The sequence below is a fragment of the Mycetomoellerius zeteki genome, unplaced genomic scaffold (assembly GCF_001594055.1).
Source record: "Mycetomoellerius zeteki isolate Tzet28-1 unplaced genomic scaffold, Tzet1.0 scaffold167, whole genome shotgun sequence".
NCBI lineage: Eukaryota > Metazoa > Arthropoda > Insecta > Hymenoptera > Formicidae > Mycetomoellerius > Mycetomoellerius zeteki.
In genome coordinates this window covers 332,189-358,926 of record NW_017256623.1, presented here as the reverse complement: position 1 = coordinate 358,926, position 26,738 = coordinate 332,189, and the positions used below count along the sequence as shown (strand labels likewise).

Here is a 26,738-nt window from a genome sequence, read left to right as displayed (position 1 = left end):
CATTTTCTTCTTATTTTGTGTTTTAAATTTACTTTTATAGCGAATTCGATGGATGCACTCAGTGCGCACTGCACGGAGAGAATTTTTTCTTAGAATTTATCCTGAAAATATAACAGTCGTGGGACAACATTGTATTTCGAAGAATTTTAATGTAAATCTCTCTCATTCATTAATAAAATTACAATAAAGTATACTACAATAATAACTACAATAAAAAAAGTTTGATCAATTTTACTGAAGTACATGGTAAAAATTTTTTAAATATTGTATTGTACCACAACTACCATATTTCAGGGTAAATTTTAAAAGAAAATTCTTTCCGTGTGGTGCACATTAAAGCCGTCGTACATAAATTGACGTAAAAATGTGTATTTAATATAAATACGATAACGGATTAAACATGAAATTCTTATATAGTACATTTTTTGTGCTGTTAAGTAAAATCTGTATTTTATAATTCGAACATTTTACTTTTAAATTAGTGCATAACGGCTTTAGTATGCACTAGTGCGCGCTAACTTAGTATGTCCAATCGAATACGTTATTAAAAGTTATATTGGCATGCGATCAAGATTCACTCGATATATCATTTGAAATACTTCAGAAGACATAAAATGCCTAGAAACACGCCGAACATCATATATTATAACGAAGATTTTTGAAATAACTTATTCATGAAAGAGATTAAATTACATCTTCTACCGTTTTCCTCCCACCCTTTGCACGCAACACACACGTACGTGGAGTTTTTTTCTCTCAAAGTACCGCGCGGTATAATTTTAGTTTGAATGAAAAATTATGGACCTAGTAAATTAATGAATGTTAAACACGTCGATGTTGGGTAAACTCGGCCAATTTCGCGTCCTCCGCGTCTCGTAATTGCGCCGCCGGGAGGACGCGGCAAGTTTAAATCGTCCTGAGAACGACGGCACGCAACGCATAACGTAAGAATCGGCGCGCTGCGCGATTACACGGACCCACCTACTGACAGATTGCCTGCGTAGCCCGACGCGAGCACCTGCTGTTCCATTTTTCCCGCCGATTCGCGCCGGGAACTATCATTTTCTTAACGATATCGAACGATATGCCGGAGATAGAGATGATCCTTCGCCGAGCATCGATATTTCGAAAACGGCAGACCGACGCTCGACGGCCAATTCATGAGCCACAGTAGTGCTTTGCCCTATGATATTATCGGATAAGAGCGGGGTATGATGCAGAAGAATAGATAGTCAAATAGTAGTTGGGGAAAAATATCAGGGGTTTATCATCTATTAGGGTAACGCTTCAGTTCCGAGTAACGTTTATTTCTAAGCTGAGCATTTATTTCGAATAAAGAAAGGAACTTTATATCCTTTCTTTTTTATTACAATTGGTATTATTCAAATTTCCGTAATGTTTATGTTTTTGTAATGTATGTATATTTCTGTTTCAGACTTTGACTTTCTGGCTTTGGTTGTCTTGGATACTAATATCTCACTCCGCTTTTCGTCGCTTCGGTTCGTAATTAATTCTTTAATTCTTACGATTATTAATAATAAGTTAGTAATATATTCTTTATCGATGAATATGGAGTGTTTAACCCTTTTAAAGAGAGACAATATTATTTTAGACGAGAACATTTTATGTGAGAGCACAATCAATATTAAAATGCCTGTAATGGTCGAATCTTTAATGGCATTTTAATCCCAGGCATTTTAATATTGATTGTGTCCTTTTAAAGATGTTTTAGTTTTAAACTTTTTCAATAAATAAAACACTATGTGTTTGGATTTTAAATACATAGCGTTTTTATTAGAAAAGTTCAAAACGAAAACATCTTTAAGTATTTAAAGAACGAAGACAAAAATAAAACATTTTAGTATCTTAAAATTAAATACTTTGTTTTTTAATGTTTTTCTCAATTTTTGTGTATTATTACGAATTTTATGATCGTGCGTAAAGTTAGCAAAAACTAGAGACGCAAAACGTTTATAGTTAAGTGGTAGGACTCTCTAGATAGTCTAGTATCAAATATTAATATCGATAGTTCGACTTCGATGGTGGGCAATAACCGGTAGTCGTTTCCCAGTAAGCATCGATAGCCAACTCCATGACACGTTTTCCTTTCCTATTCTACCGAGTGTCTCCTGCGGGATAGCCTCAAGTTTCTTTCGTTGCAGCCTGATTCCCTCCTAAATAATAATGTCTAGACGTCTTTACGTCGTCTTCGCGCGACGAATAGCTCTCGTGGCGAGAATAAAATTGGTCGTTTACGATAAACCCTGATCTCCCCCTGGATACCCCTACATCCTCTTTCTTCCGCGCCATGTATCGCCGTTCTAAGAAACAAGCGATTCGTTATTCCTCTGAATGAAATGCGAGGAGAATTTACGGTTTTGTATGACGACAAAAGCCGATAAAAGGGGAACGAAAGAAGGGAGAGGGTGGACTTAAGTAGGTGCCCTTTTCGACGAACTGTTTAACACGCGGCCGAATAAGCATTATAACGCGAACAAGGCGGTCAGTACTTGACTGCATGTATAAGGTGTCTCTAGCATTTTAGTACCATTAAAGCATTATTGATAACAAAATTTGAAATTGAGTTTTTTCAATCTGTTTTCAATATTAGATACTAAAGACCAGGGTTGGCCGAAAAAATCCAGTGAAAAAAACCATGGTAAATTTCGGATTTTATTATCTCGGACTTCATCCGACGAAATAAACTGACCAAAATTATAAAAATGGTCAATAAGTTTTTAATACGTAATATTAAAATATATTTACATACTTTATGCAAAAAGCTATATTATTCTAATTAATAAATTGTATTTATCACGCGAAATAGTTGAAAAAACGAAACAAATCAATAATAATAAAATATCATATTTAATAGCAAAGATCAGTTTTTGCCGACTTTTCTTAAATACCTGTTTTTAATCTTAAGTACACTCGAAAAGTTTTTATTTGACGTTTAATAAAAAGATTTTTTTAATATTGTATAAAGCAGTGTAAAAATAAAAAATAAATATTATGTAGATCATATTTTCAAAATTCTATGATTTATCATTTTCTTAATATTCTATGATTTTTTACAACAAAACTGTTTTCAGATTAAGTTTAAGCAAATTTTGTTATAACGAAAATTTTATTCGAAGCTTATTGATCGAGAAATGGAAATTTGGAAATTTGGAGATTGGATAAATGACATTCGATAAATGAAGATTTTCTTCTATATTTTCTTCATAGATAAAAATAATCAAAAAAGGTAGATCGCAAAATAGAAGGTAGAAATACAAATTCTAATATTATCTTCGCTTCATAAAATTAGATATTTTATTTTACGAGTGACGTCTATTATATATACGTTCGTAATTCGAATCTTATGTGCATTCTAATGATACGGGTATTATTAACCATCAGTCATTCGCAACTTTTAAATTTCTTTGAAAGGAGTCACAATCGTTCCTCGCTGTCTCTACAATATCTATTCATCTAATATTTCTCTGTCTTCTCTGGAATACTTTTTGATAGATCTGAGACACCCTATATATATGCCATATATCCGGAGCGACGGCCGCATACACGTCTGTGCGTAGGGCCTGCCTTCCGTTTTCTGATTGGCCATCGTGGCTGCCATCGATTTTTCTCATATGTGTATATGTATCAAGATATGTAAATATATGGCTTATGCCAAGGCATTGTATCATCGTCTTGATGCGTGCAAGAGAAGATCATGAATTAGAGGTGCGGGGGATAACGTGTTCATCGTTCCGACGAAACGAATTTGTCCAACGCGGCTCGTTTATATTTAAATGAACGGTTGATTTTATATTGTACCACCTTGCACACCTCTTTCTGGGCTTCTCCCAGATGCATCCTGTGGTGCGCTCCCGATATATATTCGATACAAAGAGTGACTACTGGTCCTCGGAATTTTAACGCGGTGAGAGAGAACATTTTCAGTCGCGCGCGAGAATGGACACAGGAGTATTGTAACGCGTTCGAGAGAGCTACGCTCTTTTTTGTTAGCTTTTCGATTCACGATAAAACCCGAAGCTCGGAAAGTCGAGCTAAACATTTAAATATTGAACGGTCATTCTACGTGCCCGTTGGGGAGTAACTATCGCGAGTTATTTTCGAAATTAACTCACGATATGCATACACGAATCTACTTTGGAAATCGGTTTCTTTTATTATATCGTAAGTAAATTCAGTTTATTATTATTGTAGCGCTTTGAACAATAATTATCAATTTATTACCTTAAGCCTAGATTTTGATGAATTGTTAAAAAAATCGATAGATGATTATTGAAGGATCATCATATTCTGACATTTAAGAGTTTAACTGATATAAGTATATATTTTAATTTTAATGAAATTTTTAAGCTGTTAGTGAAAATTTTCTGTATTTTCTCTTGCACCACTATCTGCGTGGTTCACTACTTTACACCTTTTAGGTGCTTACCACGTAAGTTGGTAAAGGCAAGCTTGTGCTCCAATGTGAGGAAGAAGGTAATTAAAAAACGAGTGTGAAAACCGAGGGTTGATATAGGTATTAAAAAACGACCTTTACGCCATGTCAAAAAATTGCCGCTCTAAAGAAAACTTTTAAATTAACGTGTAACTTTTCGAGCGTGTTAACGCGGTATTGTACGCGCGAATACAATCGCGTCGCGGATGAGAATGAGGATTGATTTATCGACGACATTACAATTCGAGAAATTATTTGACTCAAGCGTATGCAGGAGGTGTTGGTACGTTGGCATCGTGGAAGTTGCGTGTCGAGACAGATGGGGAATTTATCAGAAGATTCAATTGTAGGGAGGTGGATGTCGTTGATCAGGCTATCAATTTTAAACGCAATCCGCATAGTGCGATATACATTTCGAGAAATCGAATTCGAAACTGCCGATTTTAACCCAATATTTACACCGCCGTCCATTTATTAACGTCTCTTTAAATTGCGTATTCATTATAAATTTCTCTATGGCAATATTCCGGTATATTTTTCCAGCTAATATCGCTGTTTGAGGAATGTTGTTTTAATCGTGCGAGATGACATAGTAAAAATCTTTCAACTTAATTAAAAATTACAGTTTATCGATATAAAATTATAACAATATATATATATAAGATTGAAAATGCGCAAAACAATATGTTAATGCGAACAAAATAATTATAAATTATAGTTGAAATATTTATATAATTAAAATTATCCTTATTATTATAATGATAATTTTATAACTTAATTTATATAAATAATATAAATTAAAGTTGAAAGTATGTAAAATTACAATTATTATTATTGTATAATTATAGACTATAAAGATTATAAAGCAGAAAAGAAATGTTGTTTCAATCGTGTGATATGACAGTAAAAATCTTCCAACTCAATTAAAAATTACAGTTCCCCGATGTAAAATTATAATATGTTATAATATATGATATGTTATATAATTGCAAATGTGCAAAACAATATGTTAATGCGAACAAAATGATTATAAATTAAAGTTGAAATGTTTATATAATTACAATTATCACTATTTCATAATTATGGACATAGATTATAGAAAGCAAGGATAAGATTAAAGAATAAAGATTCTTTCTGTGAAATCAAATTCATTTACATATTATAAAGAAAGTATGAAAATGTGATGGATGTCTTTGGCACTCGTATTGAAAATATCTAGTCTATAATTCATGAGAATCCCCGGCAAATGTCCAATGAGCTCGCCGAAAATCCGCACATTAATCAATTTACAGTAAAATAAGTGGCGCATTTTACGTTTGCAAAAGTAAACGTTTATTTCTTTTTTATTTTGTGTTACCCCATTTTTTTATGCGTCATAAATGCTCATGAACACGTTGCTTTCTTCGTAACTGCGGAAGTGATTAATGCAATATTTATCGTCATCTCGGAAATTAATTAGTCCTTGAAGTTGAAGATAACACACCCTTACATTATCAAATCAATCATAGTCCATTACCTCGATAGCGTAATAGTTATTGCACATGATTATAATATATGATAGGTTCGTTGTTATTGGATTCATTAAGAATAGGTTTTCATTATTTTCTTTGCGAAACGTTGTTTGTTGATAATCAGACTGTTTGTCCTCTTTGAATTGTTTTTCGTAAACAAGTATATTTAAAAATGTCACAATACAGGTTCTCCTTTGACAATTTTGTAACTGACGGTTTTTTCGAAAGACGTTTAAAGACCTAATTGCAGTAACATAAGATTTTGAAATATAGTAATTTAAATTATACGATTAAAAATAAATAACGAATACTTCATTTTTTATTTTTTAATGTTTTGTTATTTTGTTAGTTTTATTTTAAACCATTTAATTTTGGGAGAGATTAATTATACTATCATTTTATTGCTAAAAAATTATACATTAAAAATTTAAAATTATTAAAATGATTGCTGACACATACATTATAATATACATATTATAATATATATTTATGTATAATATATATTCCGTTAACAGTGGTACTATAAGAGAAAATATGATAATGTATACAGTTGTGTATTATTCGTTGAATAATGTGAGGGACGTACATTTCTACGCTTGGATAATTGAATAATATATTCGCGTAGGTTCCTTTTTTCTCAAAGTTAGAGTTGGTGGCTATTCGATGCTTTATTCCCAATTTTTTTGGCAAAAATGATATCTTGCCAACGATTACTCATCTCCTTCTCTCTAGAATTCATTCTCGAATCGCGACAAAACATGCATCCCGCTGCGAATGTATATGTTTCACCCAACAACGGCTTCTTCGATTATGTAAACGGTGCGATAAATTACGCAGGGTGTCTGTCGTCTCAACATGACGCGACGAGAAACGAGATAGATACGCGATTAGCTTCCTCGGCTCTTCGCAAGTCTCTTCGCGAATCCCCGAAGGGATTTTACGCCTGCATCGTGTTCGCCTACATGCAATTGAATGCTATTAATTAATATAAATCTCAGTCGAACCTTTCAAAATGATTTAAAAATAGTCTTTCGACTTTAAATCTTTTAATCTAAAAAATTTTCAGTATTAACTTAAAAATAATTTTCTGTTTTTATCTATCAAGGCAAGAATAGAACAAAAAAAAAACAATTGAAAATAAGACCGATTGAAAATAGGAATATGAAAAAATTTCTTACTAAAATTTTTTTAATAAAAAGGACATTACAAAATTTCAAACATTTCTTACGTAAAAAAGTATACAAAATTCAATTTTGCAACAAATTTGTTGCAGACAAATTATTAAATATTGATTGCAGAGGGAAACTGATAACGCCAATCGATTCTGTAGAAAAAGTTATAAAAGGAACGCAAATAACTTTTTGTAATTGGTTTTGTAATTGGCTAATTTTACTGATTCAGTCATAAACAAGAACGAGTTTTAATAATCCATAATGTTTATTTTTTGCATAAACGGAAAACGATCTGAGAAAAAGTTATATGTTTCTGTGGTACATTCTGTTCAATATTTCCCGAATCAATTAACGTAATCAATTTTCCTTTACACACAATATTTGTAATAATTTGTTTATAACAATTATTTGCAAAATTGATTTTGGTTATGTCCTTCTAATACCAGAAGCATTTTTTATGCTCTACTTCTATTTTCAATTGTAAACGTTGTTTGTTAATCTAACCATGGGCATTAATGGGTTAATAATAAATTAAACGATAAAATTGTTTAATGTAACTATATTATTATAAGAAAAAAATTTTATATAGAAGAAAGAACAGACTTTATGAGATTAATTGTAACGATTAATATTCAATATAATTGCTATCCAATTTCTTTTTTAAAGGGCTTAGAAGGAGAATATACTTAAAATTGAAAGATTAAATTTAGCGTTTTAGCGTCAATTTTTTAGAAATATGTTTATTGTTGTACTGAATTTAGTCAGTTATTAATGTTACAATTAGTTTCGAAAGTTCTTCTATTTGAAGTGGATAAACAGTAAGCAGAGGGCAAATAACGCTAATCGCTCTTCTTAACGTAGAGCATCCAGCGCGTTTATTCCAAGAGACAGCGACTATGAGACAAGAGGGTGACGCATGGAGCCGGGCATTGTTCTACCTACTCGAGGTCCGACGACACATTTAGGATGACTAAGCTGGTGCTGCGCATCGGGTATACACTTTCACCTGTAGGTCTCCTTTATATTCAGGGAAGACAGCGGACCGAAAAGGAGCGAGAAAGGGGACAGGGGAATCCGGATAATCTAAAAAATACATCGGGTATGCATTGGGAACCTCATGGGCACTGACACATACCTAGTAACTCTATCCTCTTTCCTTACAAATCTTCGAATGACTTAGTGACTGTAGAGTTATTTCGAATTATTGCTTTAAATATTACTCAAAGATACACAGAAATTCTGGAGAGTCTTGAAAATCTTATGAGAAGTCTATTAATAAATATAAAAGACTCGGAATCTCTTTGAAAGTCTTACTAATGAAACATTAAAATCTCTTACAAAATTATTTATCACAGACAACTCGACATATACATATAATGTTATTAGCCAAATTAATCATATAATATAAAATAAGTTAAATAGATTTGGGAGGCATCCCGTAATTGTCAACCATTAATAAACGCCGTCGTTATTATATAAATACATCCAAGGAAATTTATTACCGTCTCAATCAAGTATAAGTTAGAATATAAACATTCGATAAAGGCGAATGAGAGTAAAAATTCTGCACGGTAATTCGTGCGTTATAATTTAACAAAGTAAATTGTATTTAAATCCTTCTTACATAATTTAACAAGACATTCAGACGTTTTGACATGATTCAAGTCATCAGCGATATCCAAAATTCAAATATAATTGATTGTTTAAATTTTAGATATCGCTAATGATGGCTTGAATTGAGCCAAAACGTTCGAACGTTTTGTTAAATTATGTAAGAAGGACTTAAATACAATTTGCCTTGTTAAATTATAACGCACGAATTACGGCGCAGAATTTTTATTCTCACTCGCCCGTATTAAATATTCACTTGTTAAAATTTCGAGAGTTCGATTGATCTCTATTATTTTTTATCGTTAGAATATATATAAATATACGCGAAAATAAAATTTTTCCATAATATTCAAATCTTCTACAAATTGACAGTATGTCTGTATGAATAATTCAATATATGTGCAGTCGAAATTATTTAATATTTATCTCATTGTTTAAAAACCAATTTTTGGAATATTTAACAAAAAATTGCATTGAAAATATGAAGCGTTGAAATATCCCATGCATTTATACAAAAATTTAATTTTAATTCCAATTTGCATATTATCGTGTGTATCCTCTTATTAACTTCTGCAGGAGTTGAATATATTAACGTTTCAAAGCTTTTCAAGAATTCTTATCTGTGACTAATATCCGGAATGATTCGTCGTATTTACGAGACGACTTAAGACGCTCGTTAGTTCATCGTCGTGCATACCGCATACGTAGAAACGACGAGCAAGAAGAAGCCAGCGGAGCCAATCGTAGGTATAGCACCGCGAATGGGTCTTTAATTCGTGTCGAGGGACCATCGAAGTCTCGTTCCGACGACCGGACGTCTTTTCTCCTAGCTCGAGGGACCGCGAGCAAGAAACGCTTGCACCGGCTGGAGCAGCACTGAGTGAGCGAGCGAGCGATCGTGATATAGCAAATGTTTGAAATGACTTCTAACAAGGGAAGGATCCCGACGGGTTATGTACACACGCGGATGCGGTATCTTCTCACATACACGTACATATATGCACATGTACGCACTTGTGTGCATGCTGGGTACCTTGATTGAGGAACGATGCAAAGGTCCGAAAGGCCAGCGAAAGAACCAGGCATGGGGAGCGAGAGAGATAGAGTTGGACAGGTAGATAGGTAGATAGACAGACAGATAGTAATAGAAGGAAAGAGAAAGATGGAAGAGGAATAAAAGAATGAAGACCGGTAGATACGTCGACTTTTAATTGCTCTCTTTGATTCTATTTCCTTTTTGTGATTGAATGGTCCACTCGAAGATCTACCGCGGACTTTGATGGTCACGTATCGTGATTAGTGTCAGTCAAGTGGTTCCTGGCACTCATTCTGTAAAGTCGCGTTTTCGGGGGATTGTGAATGGATGGTTGGTTGGTTGGTTGGTTGGTAGCGCGGTGGTATTAAAAATTCTGCCACTGGGCTTTAAAGCAAAAGCGCGACGATTTTCGCATGAGCGAGCGTTTCGCGTCTTATGAGCAAGCTATATCAAAGTTCAGAAAATTCTCGATATTTCCCCTTTTGAATCTGTGAGAACGGATAAAATCGTTTTGTTATATATGACCTGGTATACTTTCACATGCAGTCGCGGTTGCAGTAAAAATCAGGAAAATTATTCCTTTAGTTATTTTCGTTCTCTGTTAAAGCTGCGGTAATGGCACAGTGACGAACAAGATCTCGGCATTTTTATTCGGTAACATTTTTATTTGTAAATTTATACGATGCGTATAGTGACGTAATAGCGGTACAGTATACAAGTTTGATATGTAAATTCATATGTATTAATGCATAGATGAGCAGTATTTCAAGAATAACGCACGACATCATCTCTGCAAATTGTAAACGGAAAAAGAATTTCTCGTTGGTGAAACTATCGATTTTGCAATAAGCTATAAAGTATTCTGCGACATTACATAAAACTCTAGTTACATAAATTTTTTAGAAACTACTGCAAGCTCTCAAGGTATAAGTACAGCAATTTTTTCAAAGAAATGACGATCCTAATCACATCACCGAATGCAAATCTTAAGTGATAGGCGGAAATATTTAATAAAGAATTACGCTCGGTGAATGTGCACAAAGCGGACGTATCCTGACCTCCTTAAATTACGCCTGATGCTGATACGGGCTTTTTCCCGTTCTCTGTGACTTCATTAAATTTTGCAGTCGCGGTAAAATGCACGGTACGCTTCTCTCTTTCTCTTTCTCTCGAAATGGTCTGTCTAATATGAGCAAAAGAGAGAAGGACGCACTTGCTGAAGAAATGTTCGAGGAGGACGAAAGATAGGAAACGAATTACGACGAAGTGGCACTACGTCGAATTGATGCGGGATGAGAGAAAACGTAATTATATGCGCAGCGTAGTCGACTCGCGTAGTTATCGGAACAGAGTATCTCTCTCTCTCTCTCTCTCTCTCTCTCTCTCTCTCTCTCTCTCACTCACTCTCTCTTCGCTTTTCTCTTAGTATACTCAAGTTCTGTATTATCCTGAGTCTAATCAATTGTCAGCGCGGGTAAACTACCGTTTGCGATTACGCTCGGCGGCGCGATTCGTCAATGAGAACTTTCTGGAGCTCGATTCCTTATATTCCCTCCCTTCCGTTCGGGCTCCTTTAAATTTCACGACGAATCGTGACTATCTCATCTGCGGAAGGATCTCCCGGAGAGTATTGGACAGTGTTGGCTAAGGCACCGGCGCCGACACAACTGTCTGCAGAGTTAAAATTTGAGGAACAAAAAGTCTTGAACACTCGATAATTTAAGGTCTTTGCCGGAATTAGGGTAGATTATACTAGTAATTTGTAAGATATACTTTAGGTAAGCTTTCACATTTTAAATGGAACTTACAAATTACTGATTTAATCTTCACGTTAGTTGCGAACGCCTCGAGTTATCGCGCATTCGAAATGTGTCGCTTCTAAAATTTTAGTATTCCCAACTCAAATCTCTTATAGTAAGGAAAGGATATTACATGTACCTATGTAGATTTAAAAATTGTTTTTAATTCTTCGGAACTAATGATGGATTTATTGGATTTAATTATATTTTTTATGTTACATTTGCAAATAAAGGGATCTATTCTGTAACTCTTAACGGTTGTAACTGCAGCGTCACAGTCATTAAGAGTTACAGAATAATCCCCTAAAATTATCATTATTAAAATAAATTTAGTGTTCACACTGTTGAAAGAAATGTGTCGAATTTAACATAAATTACACGTCCGAAACAATCCACTCAACTTTTTTTAATTTAACACAAGATGACTGTTAAAAGATTACTCAAATATTATGTAAAAGAATAAATACAAAAAAGGTAATACTGACACAATTTGTAAACAAAATGAAAGCATATTTTTCAGTAAAATTAACATTTATGATATGTTAAATTAACTCATATTTTATTCATTCATCCTAAAATTTTACGTTTTAAAATACATTATTTTTATGTCACTTGTTCACTTACTCGTAAATTATATCATTTTGACACTAAGAAACGTTGAGTATTAATTTAACACAAAATCCTTAAATAACATAATCACATTATGTTAAATTAACACACGTTAATTTAATATATTAAGTTAAATTAACTCGAATATGTTAAAAAGATTCAACACAAACGGTTAACAAGAACGTGAGTGGACCTTTTCCAACACAAATACACAATGTTTTTTTTATCGTGCACACACATTTTCTTTTTTTATACGAGTTATGTCATTTTAGTTCTTTAGTATTTTTTAGTCTAATTAAATAGGTTTTAAAACTGAAGCACAGACTTTTGCATAAAGAGTAATACATAAAGGAGTAAATCATCAGAGTTCTTCATTTTCATACTTATTTCTCGCTATCTTGGCGAGATTCATACCTACTTCTCGGATCTTGCATAGTGCATAAAGTATAATGGATAACGTGTCGAAAAATTCGTAAGGATGAATTTTTATGTGTTATACATTATGCTGGCGTTACGTAGCTTTATGTAGTAGGTGGTAGACAATAAACAGTTTCATGTTCTAGATCGATACGTGTATAGATCGATACGTGTATAGAGTTGCATCAGAAGAATCGCCGCGAGTGCGGATAATAAATTTTTAAAAGTTTCTAAAGAAACTAACCGTCTTTTGTAAAACAACTTTGAGGTGAGAATGTAAAGCTTCATGAACAAGTTTGTGCGTTACGCCATGCACTTGTCTTATGAATGATGCGTTATGCAAAAGTGTGCTTCGATCTTGATAGATTCAGAGTCAATAACGGTATTACAAATTTTGACGTCCGGAGGATTAATTATAATAATAAAAAGAAAATAATTCACATGCTTTTGCATGTTGATCGATTTTTCACGTATTATTAAAATAATCTTGCTTAATCTTCTATTTTAAAATGCCGATTGTCCCTTTTAATGCAAGTCTGACATTGGAAAATTGAATTTAGCGCTAAATTTTGTGCCGCTCTTGTTTAATTTTAGCGAATGCCACATCAATCCTTTCATTAGATTCTATCGTATATTCACTCTCGTTTGATATATTCTTTTTCTCTCTTTTTTTTTCCAAAGCTTTACAATTTAACGGAGACAGAAATTTAACAGGGAAGAATATGATAATCTCCAAGAGAGATGTCAGAAGATTAAAGAATTGTTCTTCAGAATTTATGTCAGACTCATTATTGACAAGAACAGTGGAGCGTTTAAAAATGTCTAATAAAGTGAATGTATATATTTCTGTTTTTTTTATCATAACAATTTTTTAATAAAATATAATATTTTTATTTTTATTTTATTTTTATTCATAGAACGTATTGATATAATATGATTTTGGGGCATCTTCCATATATCTCATATTACTAAATGGATATTACTACCTAATACCAGCATAACAAAATATCAAAACTTGAATTGTTCGATTCGCATTGGAATCCTATGAATCCGATGGATTTATGCTGGATGAGGTTCGGTCACTCTTGAATACACAATTTCAAAATTCCGTTCACACCGAGTTCGTTCACACGGGTCTACTCGCTTGCGCTGCATAAACGCACCTCTGCGCTATGCGGAATACGCGAAGAATGAAGTGAAACGTAATCGCACGCTTCGATGCTCGCGGGAAGATTGCTTCGGCGAGAGACAGAGATAGATAGGGAAAATGCCGGTCGCGGGTTACACGGATTGCGCTTGTAGAGAGCATTACATCGTAATGCAAAATTAACGAGAGAGATTAAGTGGCCGCAAGTGAAGCGAAACGTTGTTTCCATAAACGAGAAGATATACGAGAGAGAGAGAGAGAGAGAGAGAGAGATCTTCGATTTACTAATATCTCGAGATATCAGGTCGTTTACCTCCGCACGACATTCGTCAAATCCGACGGGGACGTCACAAATTGGAGCTGGAATAGACATGGACGAACGAGCGGCGCGGAAGCGATGGAATCGATGAAAATACGAGCGAGAATGTAGGATTGCAGGATGAAGGCGAAAGATCCCTACGAAGCGGGAGAGTAAGAGAATTTCAGGAATTTACCGCGCAGCCCGAACTTTCCATAAATTATACTTTCAGATCGATCTTTTCCGCGTATCGAACGAGGATTGAAGGCCGCACGTCAATTACTCGTATTCTTTTCCCATTGAAAATTGCGACGAGCTCGAAAGAGAAACGGACGAACCTCTACTTCGGATCGCGCGCCGGATTTAATCGTCAATATCACTGTAAAATGTCGCTGTTAGCTAAACCGCTGTAATCGTGACTGTTACACTTGCGGTAATTTACTAATTTATTTATGCCAAAGCCAACTACAATTTCAATAATTTATTGATACCAGGTGCCTGCACCGCTCGATAAATCTTTCCGTCTGCCAATACGCGCGATTTTCGCGTTACTGCAAAATGAAATGCAAGAATCATCGTGTCTAAATCAAGAGGGTATACGAAACCCTCCCATACGTTTCTATTCGTACGTGTCGTATATTTCACGTCGACGCCTCGAAAATCCCTTCCCGACTATTTCGTTTGATATCGCGAATCGTATAGTACATGGCTCTCCAGCAAATTTGCAGAGATAGCCGCAAGATCGTAGTGTCGATTTTACAAAGCGTGACAAATCAATAGGCAAGTGATGGAAATTGCAACGACAATTCGCTGAAGTATGTTTTACATTTCGTTAATCTCTTGAAAAAGTTGATAAATTTTTTACAGTTACTGAGAAAAAATATTTTAAATTTAAATTTAAATTTGAATAGTACCAATTAAGTATTTATTAAATATAAAGATATATTATTAAAATTTAGTATTTTTTCAGCATACCTCTTTTTTGATTTCATGGCATTTTCCATCGATAACTTGAGATCAATTGATAGCCTTTTATGAGAGATAGAAATTAATTACAAATCGTATAATTAGAAATGTATTTGAAATGTCAGAATTTGAGGTTTGCGATAAGTTCCTGTAAAGTAAACATAAAACGCAAATTACGACTTTAGACCTTCGAGAGTTCTTCAAGAAAATTTCTCCATTTTCAAGTGGCGGCGAATATTGTGAGTAATTACGAAATTCGATTAATGTTATTTTATGATGTCACAGTCGAGCATGACGTTGCGGGAACATCCTCTGTAATATCAGTTAGAAAGCCCCGGGAGAAGAGTTAAGGAAATTAACATAAAGAAAATAAAGCTCAGAGTGCAAATTTCATTTAATCAGAGATATGAAAGAATCGTGTAAATAATTAATGAAATTTTATTTAAGTACTATATATTAATCATATGTATGAATAATGTAGGAATCTAGCGTGAAAGATATGATCCGTTCAGAGATATGAGATAACCACGATGTAAATAATTAATGAAATTTTATTTAAATACCATATATTAATTACTCGATTCATCGTACGTTTGAATAATGCAGGACTCTGGCGAGAAAACGATAAAGATTCGTTGTTTCGTCGGTTTAGAAAAATGACGAGAAACGTAATCATACGGTTGTACGAAGGTTACCATGCGGAAGGAAAGGGTCAATCCGCTGCCGCGTTTTCTTCATCAGCAACTTCAACGTTAATACACCGAAGATATACGCGAATGGGGATCGGTAGCGTGCAACGTAAATCTCCCATGTAAATACACATGACTGCGTTAGTTGCCCAGCCGAATGAACGCCCAGCTTCGAACAGAGTGTCTCGGATTTTCGCACGGTCGGCATATTTCTCATTTACCCGTGCCACCCAGTAGTTTTTCAACTACCATTTCGTACGCGCAATGATTATATACGCGGCGGATACTAAAATACGCCATAATGAAGCGTAGAAAAGATCGTGAACCTTCCGTTGTCGAGAACGGTCACTAGGTCAGTCCCGATAGTTTAGACATGACGGCGTGAAATATCACGTCGGCCACGGTAATTTTTAAAGGCTCTCAGAGAAACTGAAACAGCATATTGGCACAAAGGGGAGCAAGAAGGATCAAAAATGGGTCTGTGTGCCAAATGGGGCGGTCATGTCTGTTCCTTTCGGCACATAGACCTATATTTTTTCTTCCTTTTTCAACGAAAAAGGAAGAGAGCATGCAAAATGCTAGAAAACCATGAGAACACACACGGGGTCTCAAAATTGGTGATAAATGGATATACGGTTATTTCCTGTGAAATTTAGACCGAAGTCGGTTTTTTTTAGCGAAACTGCAATAATTCGAATGCATTGAAAACGAAACTATTAGGCTGTTGAAAAGGAAAATTGATTTTTATTATAGAACAACTTCATATATCTTTATAAGGCCCGGTTTTTTCTGGTTAACTGGCAGTTAGTTTAGACTTAACCTTATATTTAACTGGTGATCAAAATTGATGATGAAAATTGATGATAAAAATTGTGTTTTTCTAGCTATAATTAATCACTAAACTGCGGTGGTCACTTTAAAAGTTACGTACTGCAAAACCACCATTTTAACGATTAACCGTATCTAGAAAAATACAATTTTTACATCATTATTAGATAAAATATAAGTTAATCAGAAAATAAAACTGAATCTAATTATTTTAAAAGATATACTTCTAATTCTCTCTCTACAAATGTAAAATTTGCGATATCATCTGTAACTCGCGATATTGCTTTTAATGCTCCGCACTTTAAACCTCTGATTAATTCTCCGTTTTGATCGATTTCCATTTCAACCTTCCATCTCAGCATTCCGTTTCGCTCCCTAATGACTCGCAGAATCATTATTTTTCCGGTGTATTACGTCTTGTCGGACGAATAGACTTCAGCTCTTCAATCTCTTCGAAATCCTCGATAGCTCAAGCGATATACGACGTCCATCAGACGATGGCATTCACGCGCATTTGTCGCGAGACAATTCGGTCAGGCAAATTACGTTATTAAATCGTTTCGGCGGTTAGCCGAGCGGATCGGCCAACTGATCGAAAGGGCGGAGTGCACGGGAGAGAGAGAGGTCGAATTAAGGAAATTTAGTGGCTGCCAACTTTATTAGGCGCGATCATATTAGGCAGTGTGCCGGTCGGCTCGGCAGTGATTTATTCAGTCACCTCCTCTCTCCCGCGCCAGTTATATACACACATCGCGTGGACACGATGTATGCGCGCGGTACCGTATGTGCCATATGGCGAGGAACGCGGTAAATCATTCCTCGTTAACCGTGCGCAGGTCCTAAGCTTGTTATAAAGCGAAGTTCAAACTTTTTAAGTATGCAAAATCGCAGGCGAGCAAAAAGACGTCTCGTCGTATCGCAACGCGTCGCCCGTGCTACCGATATAACTACGGCGGCGTTAAGACGCTTCTACGACGATCGGCTGTTTCTTCCTTCTCTTCTTGCGGACTTTACGAACGATACTTTGTCAAGAGCACTTTTCAGCTTCTTATTACTCGTTCGCAAAACTCTCCGCGTTACTTACGGATGTGCGTGCTAATGACGTACCCGGTAATTCGTACCCTACCGTCTGTTCGCGACGACGTGAGTTTCGTGCAGTCTCTCTGTACGCTACGAGAACAAAAGTATTTTCTGTCTGGTGATATCTTACGCTTTGTTTTCGTTCTGAATTATTTAGCACAGAAAAGCGAAAAAAATAAAGAGAGTAAAGAGAAAAGAGAGTATCATTTGGGAATAAACGTAAACGTCAAGAAACATTTTTAAATCTGTGATACTTGCAATTAGATAGCTAGAAGTACTGCGATAATTAAAAGTATTGTATTTTAATAAAGTTTATAAAAAAACGGTACAGTTGGTTAGCGATATAACGTAAATAGTAATCATATTTCGCGATGTGTTATCTAACAAAGCAAACGTGAAATAAGGTTTGCTTGAAAGCACTGTCAGTAACGCCAAAATATTTTTGGCACGTTACCAGAAAAGGGATTTCCAACGTTTACTAACACGATTTACTATTGCATTGCATTGTAAATGCTGTGGAATTTCTGTTATATGTTTACACATCGATAGTATGAATTTTTATATGAGAAAACAAACGTATATTTCGTTTTTCTCTTCCCGTCTTCAATTCCATCCACGTATTTGATTATCGACTTGTCTCTCTCTTCAAATGCAATAACGGATGTATTTGTCTCGATGTTCCGTAGAGACAGGCTCGCTGAAAAGCCGGATCGTTCCCCAGTATTTCCCAAACCGATGAATTCAACAGTCGTTAAATCCGCTGCTGTATTTTTGATACATTGGATCATATAACTCAGCGGTTAAATCGATCAAAAAATCTCACAGTTTTCAATATCTGTAAACAAGAAAGGTAATAAGCAAGGCAATTAAATATTTTAACAAAGAACTTATACGAAACTATTAAATAATTGAATAAGAATATTCTAAGCCATACATAGTTCATAAAATTGCTAAATCATATCATATATCATATATCATATTTATTAACAAAAAAATTCGGATTACATTACCATGTCATAGAGAATATTTAATATATTATATTTCTAATTATTAATTATGACATATTATTGGTAAAATTAAAAATAATTTGTTTCTTTTTTTTATCTGCGTTCTTTTTTATCAGTATATCTTCTTCAACTTCAGTACCTTATCTATCTCTTCCGTAATTACATATATAAAAAATGAGTAAAATATCGATATCATCCTCCTTCACTATTATACGTCTGAACTGGCAAGTTAATTGGTGAGAAGAGCCGACGAGATTCCACGATATTTTCGTCATTCCCACTGATCCATCGTTCTTTCTTCCATCGACTCACGCTTTACGGAACAGAAGAATCAGAAGAGATATCCTCCGCAGATTCGCGCGCGCGCAGAAGGATGGTACAGCATCCATAATGAGCGGCAGAAGGGAGAGAACATCGATTGCAAATCTCAATGTTGAATAATCGAGATCTTTCTCGCTTGCGCCTCCTCCTTCTCGTCGTATCTCCTCCAGTCGATATCCACCTGCTGGACAGCATACCATGGCCTATCGCCTGTAGGCTTTTCGTTTTTAGTATCGGCCAAAGCGTCTGCACGCGAAGATTTGCGATTTTATGTACATCCGCTTGCGATATAAAATCACAAACCTTTGCGTTCGCTTCGGTTAAAAACATACTTACCAACACTGGTTTTCCTTTCTTCTGGTGACTTCCGGTTTAAAGTTTTTAAATATTATATGAAATATGAATACATGTTTAAATTGTAATAGCAGAAGATATCCTTCAATGCCATCGAGAATTTTGGTGATGAATTTTTTAGGATTAATTTATTTCTTGGCAAAAATTATTCTTTTTTCTTTCTTCGTAATTTAATTTTTAATATTGTGATAATTATATTTTGGAACATGATTTTTTTATATAAAATACTTTGAAATAAATATGAAGAATGAAATAAAAGTTTCTCTTGTGAGAAAGTACAAAACAAATCAACAAGATTAAAATAAAATCTTTTCGTGTTCAGCTTGCAATTAGTTCTCCAGAAAAATAACGTTTTGAACTGAAAAATTAATAATATATTTTCCTTTGTAAACTATTCGATTAATATTCTCTCTCTCTCTTGAAAAGAAAGTTTTTTATATAATAAAGTTTCTTATATAAGAAACTTTATTCAACATTCTTCAATCATTTTTGCACAATTTTTACGAATAATCGAAAAGATTGCAAAGGATTAGAAAAAGATTAGAAAAAGACATTGCCGATGACAATAGAGAATAATGCCCTATCCTTTGTATAATATTCCTTTAGAATTCAACATGATTAAGAGAAAAATGAGAGATGTAAGCAGATCATTTGTAAAATACAAAAGGGGCTGTCGCAACTTCTTTTTGCCTATTTGCTTAGGAAATCTCCATGAAATCGTAACTCCCACAAGAAAAGAGAAAACGAGTGTACCTCGCGCCGCTTAACGGACATTTACGTTCAGAATTTACCGAGACACCCCGTATAGTTCCCTTAGAGCGCGCACAAAGAACCGTGACGGATCAAAAAGGAGCGTGTCAATTTGGAAGACGGACTCTTCTTTTCCGGTGCCCGGCATCGTCTCGCGCGGTTGTTGCGCGAGCACTGTAATTATTATGACGCCCGTACAACAGAGAATTCAGTCTCTTCCTTCTTCTCCTCTCTCTCTCTCTCTCTCTCTCTCTCTCTCTCTCTCTCGCTATAGCTTTGTACGGCTAATTATCATTCGTGCACGACGCTTGACTCTACGATCTCGCCTCGACACTAACGAGTCGCGTTCTCCGCCGTAAATGGGAACGCGCTCTCCTTGCGTGTATCAAAGCGTTCCGCTGCAATTATCGAGATCATCCGTCGTCGACTAATCATCAACGGTAGCAGGGTCACCGATACCGGTAATCGGAGGAATAATTTGCTGTGCCATAAATCGAGACCTACCTCTGTCTACCGTTGCGTCTTCGATCGGATGTTCAACCGCAATCCTTCTCTGTAGCGATTATTCGGATAATGTTAATTCCTTACGTCTCTTTGACGCAAAAGAGTAAGATGTTTCTCCATAACGCGCTTATCAGTCTTTTAGAAAACTGTAAGTATCGAGAAAACTCGGAAAATTTTTCTCTTTAATTAAAGATATTAGAAAATTTGATTAAATTATTGAATTTTTTCTTATTTTTTTGTTTTTTCTTTTTGTTACCAGATATTTTATTACCAATTCTAGCTATTAAATTCTTTTTATGATTTGTATTAAAAGATATAGCTTATTTGCTCCTACTATGTAGCACGTTCTTAAGAAAGTTTTAAACGTATTTATTTCCTTTTTAAGGCTGACAGTTATTGATGAGTTAAAGAATCGTTCCACTTAAAATCTAAATTAACGTCGCTGTTGGAATTGTGGAGAAGAAAGTCATCTTCGCTCTTAGGTAGACTGTGAAGGTTAGGGTCCCCAAGAATTTCCTCGACTTCCTCGCTTTTCGTCAAAAGAAAGTCTGTACGAAATTGTGGAACAATCTGAGGTAGAAACTCTTGCATCTTCAGCATCCGCTCTTTTTTCCCTGTGTGCTTTTATGCAGCACGCGCGATCGATGGACGAAAAGTTTTTCTCTATGAGCAGTTAAGAGCGGCGCATAATTTATCCAAAGCGATAAGCTCCGCTGCTCGACCGCGCATTATCATACAGCCTTGTTACGTATGCGAAAGAATATTGCATGAAACATTCATAGATATATATATATATATATATATGCGCGAATAAACAAGCTTTTTTCCCCGCGGCTTCGCGAACAAGCGAGCTGACGAACGGACGAATCGCGCTACTCCACGAAAAACCGTAGCCAGTCGCCTCGTGCCCCGACGCTTGTTTTTCCACCAGAATAAAATGTATAAAGAGTTTCAACGCGCATGATCAAAGCCGGCGGGGAAAAAGCAACCTGGAAAATACACTTTTTTAATTAAATTGCGTCGGAGCCCTTTTGAGGAAGTTAGGAGTCTCGGTGGTCTTACCCACTATCTCTCTTTCTCTCTTCTTTTTTCTCTTTCTCTCTCTCCACTTGTCTAGTTTTATTTACCTGTATAGGTCCAACGCACGCACGGTGCGGCGGACGGGCAGTAAATTAAATGCGCACGTTAAAGCCCGAAAAACCGAGACGGAGGCGGGTAGTCAATAGCGTTCAAAGAGAAGGTGATTGTGCGACAACTTTATAACGATCGCTGTGTTTATCGCCGACTTGACACAAAATCTCCGCTGAAATCCCATGTTATTTCAAGAGCGCTGAATATCAAATCCTCTCGCGTTCGTTTCTACCGACGTTTAAGATAGCATGACATTATCCGCGGATATCCTTTCCCGATTGAAACCCCATTTCCGTCTGTCGGATCCCGAATAGTGCGCGGATTTCGAACTGTTTATCACTGGCGCTTCTCTCCCAGCCTGCTGGAGTTCCGATTGAACTCTTGTATTTAATTTAAAAAATTATTATAAAAGTTAGCAATGTCCGTGTGATTAAACATTGATTAAACACAGCTCTTTAGATAAACCTTTTTATCACAAAACAAAACGGTTTGAAAATATGATAATGGAATATAACAGTATTACAGTAAAGGACGATTTAACTCAGGAAGTATTTAACTATTTTGCGCGAATTAATTAACGTAATACAACGCTTGTGCGTACCACGGCAAGCGTATAACAATAAAACGGATTTATACTTTCTACATTAATTCGTATATTTTTCATTATCAGATTCCGGATTTTGCAACTGAGCGGAAGACACACTTGTACAGGCAAGCGTTGAGATATTAATTTTATATGATTGTTTTTGTAAATATAATTTTGTATGATACAATCATTTTCACAAGGAAATACGTACCACAGTATTGTCATCGATATTCCGGTTTAAATTGCAGTGAATTAGATTCGGAAATCGGAAATTCACGTTATCCGGCCTTTGTGCACATTTAACTGCAATCTATTGGAGAGAATCGAGCAAACTTCTCTACTCGCCACTGTCCGTGTGTACCGATGGAAGACTGTAGCGTGGTTTGTCCGTGTAGTGTGTACACGTCGTGCGAGACAAAGACGCGCGCGTCGCGAATCGCTCGGAGCGAAATCTACAGGAATGCGTTACAAAGTGCACGCTCGCGCGAGTACAGGGGCCGCATGCCGAGGGCGCATCTCCAATCGCCATCGCCTCGTGCTCGTAACCACGGTTCGAACTCTGTGAGTATAAAGGAGTGCCCTTGTGGAAACGACGTGGCTTCGCTCCGCTCGTCGATGCGTAACAGCTTTCCTCACGCCGTTTCAGGTCTATCGTAACTGCTGAAATTTTTAAGCTCCGGCAAGCTTAGATCTTGACTCGGCGCTGCACGAACGCGCAGATGCGATCCTTAGCATTTCTTCGCGAGAATGAAACCGCGAGAATGAAACCGCGACGATTGTCACGAAGATACATTCCTCCGCATCCGCAGTATCGGATGTTGAACTTGTCAACTTTATAACGGTTTGAGACTACCGTAAATGTACCTGGAAATGTATCAACAAGATCTTGATTTCCACGGTTTTTTTTTACAAACACGACTCTTATAAAATGTGAGACAAGTTGCATTTGTTGCATAATTACGTGAATCAATTTTTATTTATTAGTAAATTAACCCTTTATGGTCACACTTCTAAAAAGTCATACGATGATTACTCTGAGTTAAAATGACCCAACCCATCTTTAAAGTATTACCAAATCAACAGGATTAGTTGCAATGATTTAAAAAAAAAATATAGTATATAATTTCATCCTTTAAGAAAATGGAACAATGGCATTTTTGTGAAAAATTTAATTTTGACACTAAAAAAAAATCGTAAACACATATTAGAATTTAGCGTGAAAGTTACATGTACGTCGTCTTTCACACTAAATTCTAATACATGTTTACGATTTTTTTTAGTGTTAAAATTAAATTTTTCACAAAATGTTCGGGTCATTTTGACCATAAAGGGTTAATCAGAAAATTTTGATTTGTTCATTTTCGATCAGAATTCCAATTAATCCAACCAGACATTTTTCTCAGTGTTCTAAAACTACCTGCGAGTAGAGAATGCAAGTGAACCTTTGTCTTATGGCGATTGATAGGAGAAGATTCAAGTTTTTTATCTACAATTTAGAACTTCATAGTACCAATCGTACAAATTGTACCAACCGCATCTAAAATTTCCGTTTCAGGTCTAAATGACCCGCTGCTATAGTCGAGGGTTAATGATGTACATTATGTACTGTTATGTTTTGAGGGGTAAAATCTATGATCTGAGTAGATATATGCGCATATGGAATATATGGAATCCTATCATCGCTACAATCTTGGAAAAGTCAATCCTTCGATTCCGTGAGATAAACCAAGACGCGGCATTTTTTCACGATCCCTTTTCTCAAGTGGAGAAATATATGGCTTACGCTATTGTTTCGCCCCAAACCGACGCGACGGCCCATTTATCGCATATAACTGCCGCGCGATAGCGGAGACTCGGGCGCGATTCACGGTAATGCTGTGTCCACCCAGCAATAATAATTCATTGCCGTTGCGGTCCGTATCCATCGCGCGCTTCCTCGTCGTAACTCTAACCCGAAAAGCGCGAAGAGATAGAAGGGAAAGGGGGTTGTCTCCGTGGCGCGGTCTCGAAGAAATTAAAACTTACCTTGCGTCGGGGGAAGGTATCAAGGATCGTCCTAAGTTGTTGCACCGCCATCGAAGTTGTTGCGACCAAAGACGCCACAGGGTTTGGCGCAGCGGTCTCTCTTCGGCCAAGTACGGGTCGAGGAATGGGAAGATAAAAGAGGAAGGCGAGAGGAAGGATCACGAGCGAGAGGAAGATGGAAGAAACCCCCGGAGGAATTTAACGCATGGATGAAGCCGTACGAGGAAAGACGTGTGTACCTGCACGCTACACGTGCACGCGTCTTCACCTGTGTGCGACGTAAAGTAAATAAGTTCTCTCTGTCTTATTCATATTGGATCTAGGATACCCGTCTCTCTTGCACTCTCTTTCTCGCTTCCCTCGTGCTCCTTTTCATACACATACACGCGTTCTTGTGCCCTAGGGGCAGGTTTTGAAACTTCTAAGCGGATTTCGTCTTGCTCGCTCGCCCACCCGCTCGTCCGTCGAGGAGGGTGACGTATACGATCGTCAATCTTGCCCTGTGTAAAATTAGGCATTATTGTCCGCTACTCCGTATTGTATACCAATGCGCACAAGGAAGCACCTATACGACGGCACGCGAATGCATCCAGGTGCTTCCTTCCGTGCAGAATGCGTCGCGCCAGGAAGATGCCAGCTGAACTTTTCACCGCTTTGCGTGTCAAAAGTGAAAGCTGGACGCGCGTTTCGCGGAAATTAGTATGTCTACCTCGACATTGTGATTGAACGTTCTCATTTTAAATAAGCGGGATATTGATTTGGAGATTATAAGATATACCTGATAATATAACGTTTTCAACAGAATCCTGAACAGTTTGTCGCGAAAAATCCAAAGTAGCGAATTTATACGTAGATATACAAGATGCTAATTTGTCGTAAAATGTGAAAAATACATCTTTTATTTATTTTTTTAAAGTATTATATTATATATGATTATATATATTTGAAAATATGTTCAAAACTTTGAAACAATCTCAGGTTTTAATTTAGAAACCGATCAGAAAAGAAATGCGAATTTAATCTGTATCTGAGATAATTTGTGTTGAAATCTATAAATAATCTCTAGTATGGATATTTTGTGATAAGGAAATTATATCGTAGATTATTGGAAAAGATTTAGTTCTCCTTACATCTTCGTTTGATATAATTCCTCTCAACGGTGTACAGCAGCTAAGGACTCAAATTATCACGAGTGTTACAATTGTTCCTTGTTACAATTGGCCGCGAACTCCCCTACCTGGAAGCACTTAATTTCCGTAAGTGAAATCTCTTGTGCGAGGGTCATTAGTCGTACTTGTGTTAAGTCTTTACAGTCTGTTGAGTGTTTATTAAGCCCGCAACGATAACTGGCCTGTTTACACTTTACAAACCTAAATCATTATTTTTCTTCCAGGTTTTCTAAAGCGAGAAACAGATTTTCAATATACTTAACAGCTATGAAAATTACACTTAAGTTCTAAAGCATCTTGAAGTACGGGATGCAAATGTCATAAGGAGGAGCCTTACGGTCATTGATAGAGAAGATTCAATTTTTTTTATAATTTATCTATAATTTATAACCAAGATCTTATAGTACCAATCGTGTAAATTGTACAATCGATCGAAAATTTTTGCTTCTAGTCTAAATAATTCAATACTGGGTTAAAAAAGTAGACATAATATTACAAAGCTATATTCAAAGTTTCGTATCATTATCATAATTATTAAGTACATCATGCATAATTTCCAGTTTTTAAACATATAAATTAATTAACTACTAATATGAATTAAATATTTAACGAGTTAAATAGAGAAATACATATGAAAACACATCGTAATTTAATAACATGTATTTTTCATTTTTAATTCAGTCTGTTTGAAAATAATCTTTGTAATTGTATTGAAATATGTCCGATATTAAATTTTTCTTTCTATAAATATTAAATTATTAAAAATATAATTGAAGATATATAATACTTATTGAATATAGTAATTCTTAGATATATAATCAAATTATTAGTAGATTTAAACTTTTAAATTTTTAGATACTTCAACGGAATCGTTCTTTCCGTGTATAATGATAAACGAGTGAGAGTCATTTATTTTATTGAAAGCACGCCGACGAAATATCGATGTGAACACGATAGGTAGCTTTTTTAGTCCTCGTATTTTCCGACCGCATACTCGCGCTCATTGGGCTAGTTCGACCGTCCAAATCCTCGTACCTGAACCACAGATCGTGTAGATTAAACGTAGTCTTTAAAAAACTACTTCAATCGTTTCTACCAATCGTTTTTTGTTCATCACATTAAATTAACACTCTCTTTCATTCTCTATTAACTTTTTAGTCGTTCTTACAATTAGTATCAGACATGTTCAGAGAAGAATTATTTTTTCCTTTTCTAATTGTTCCTACACTGTTATATAAAATGTCATTTATACTTGTTTAACATTAATATAATAGA

General features: G+C 35.6%; 1 protein-coding gene across 2 annotated transcripts in view; it reads left to right on the top strand.

The window, feature by feature from the left end:
- LOC108721334 (uncharacterized) overlaps window positions 1-26,738 on the top strand; it is a 139,097-nt gene that overhangs the window by 53,225 nt on the left and 59,134 nt on the right. For both annotated transcript variants that reach the window (XM_018445837.1, XM_018445838.1), the window contains one exon: window positions 1,436-1,499. The gene's annotated coding sequence lies outside the window, so the exon portion shown is untranslated. The remainder of the gene's footprint in view (window positions 1-1,435; window positions 1,500-26,738) is intronic.